Consider the following 2,029-nt stretch of genomic DNA (forward strand, 5'->3'; position numbering starts at 1 on the left):
AATACAGTCTATCAGACACAGACAGATGGATGGATAGACATGACAGATAGGTAGAGATAGACAGACAGAGACGGATAGATAGACAGACAGACAGACAAATAGATAGGAAGAACAGACAGATAGATTGCACAAATGAGGAAACAGGATTAGATGGACGGACAGACCGACTTTCTCAATTATCTTTTACAGTACTCACAATTTAAATAAAAAAATACTTACTGTCCAGCATACAGTGAATTTGGGTTTGCTGACAACGTCCATGAAGACCTTGCACATCAGTGAAAGTCTCCAGAAAGCCACAACGCCGTCTCTGTAACGACTTCCATCAGGATCCGCCAGAGGATGTCAATCGGCATCTGTTTAAAGTAGCAAATAGTCAGTCCAAAATGTAACTTATTAAAAAGGGTAACCGATAGATTGACAGGAGTTTATACTGCACTTACCTTGGTCAAATAATCAACATGCAGGGGGATTTCATCACCTCTAAATTGGAGAGTAAGAACATCATTTTCAAACCCCTGTTATTTAGGTTCAAGATTTGAAATGGGAACCAATACCTGCACTCTACTCTCCTCTTTTACTGGAGTTGCTCTTTCAGCATCTCTGACCTTCAAAAGTTTAAAATATAAAGTCTCATAAAGACAGTTTGTTCTTAATGACATCCCTTAGGACCATAATTGAAATCTACTTGCTTAGATTGATACATGTAATGAATTTATAATTATAGTTAAAAACATTCATTTTAAAATGCTAAATTTAAGCATTTGGTAATTGAAGCTTCAATGAACAGTATGTATTAAAAAAAGAAGAAAACAAACAAACCTCAAAGGGTGAATTCTCCAAAAGCAGCAGACACTGATGCAAGGCATGACAGGCTCAATGAATACTGAGTTAGTTTACTTTTAATAATATGGGGGGGGGGGGGGTTCTATTGCATAGGCTATTTCACTAACCTCTGTAAAATCAAAGGCCCCTGCTGTCAGAAAGCTCAGTGAATACTGAAATGGTTTCCTGTTCAATAAAAAAGTATACTTATCAATAACATATCAAAATAGTTTACATTTAAAAATGTATTCATAGAAAAAAGTCATAGAATATAACTTTGTATGTTGTTACTATTAACTCTTAAATATTTCTTCTTTTGGTTCAGTTTTGCCTTGTTTTAACCCTAATCCCACCAAACCGCACACACGCGCATACGCGCGGTCCTAGTTCTTTGTGTGATATCATGTGACACGATCTTATTTGTACACCACTTCATTTTAACATCACACTAAACGCCACTTCAAAATTAAAAATTGTAAATAGAACAAAAAACAGTAGCTTGTACTCACCATGCCGCGATAAACATCGGAAATGAAAACTTGCTAAAATCGACGTGATGACTTCACGCCATTAACCAATGAGAAGCAGTGTGAGACGGCCTGCACGTGCAGAACCGTCCCAGGTGCATCCCCGCCCAAATGTGCAGGCTGCAGCCAGGGGCTTCTCCACCCACAGAGGAACAGAGCTTCGAGCATCATTTTGAGCAGCACACAGAGTAAGTCTGATCTCCTGTTTTAATGTTACAACAAATGCACAACTTTGACACAAACAATGACAACTTGACTGCTGTTAGAGAATGTTTCCCAGATAATCAGCATCAGTTTTTCATGAGTGTATGTAACTTAGCCAACAGTTTTACAGCCTGTTCACTGACAACACCTGCTCAGAACATGCAAGTTAGTCTAAGCCTCATTTTGTCACATTAAACATCTCTCTCCAAACAGGCTTAATAATTTTATAAGCAACTGCTTTGCAACCAAATTAAGCTTTAGCTTACCTAAAACTGTTGTTGACTTTAAGATCTTTTAAATAATAATTATTACACTTGGTATTTTGTGTTGTTGTGCAGTCATTTTATTGTAATGTTAGATTTCAGCATTTGCTTATTTACAGGGAACCATTTTCTTTTCTTTTTTTCTTTTTTGACCACAGAGGGCTGGTGGTCTATGAAATTTCCCGGTAGGTTTTTGGGTCCCACTCCGCC

The 2,029-nt window shown here is 37.6% G+C and overlaps 1 long non-coding RNA gene across 1 annotated transcript; it reads right to left on the minus strand.

The window, feature by feature from the left end:
- Positions 1–200: 200 nt before the first annotated feature.
- Positions 201–1,264, minus strand: LOC141363408 (uncharacterized). Its single transcript, XR_012368913.1, has 5 exons — positions 954–1,264; positions 823–875; positions 558–608; positions 444–483; positions 201–356 (listed from the first exon to the last, which is right to left on the minus strand). It is a non-coding gene; the product is annotated as an uncharacterized lncRNA (long non-coding RNA).
- Between the last annotated feature and the right edge of the window lie 765 nt (positions 1,265–2,029).

Source organism: Misgurnus anguillicaudatus, unplaced genomic scaffold, assembly GCF_027580225.2.
Source record: "Misgurnus anguillicaudatus unplaced genomic scaffold, ASM2758022v2 HiC_scaffold_34, whole genome shotgun sequence".
NCBI classification, from domain to species: domain Eukaryota; kingdom Metazoa; phylum Chordata; class Actinopteri; order Cypriniformes; family Cobitidae; genus Misgurnus; species Misgurnus anguillicaudatus.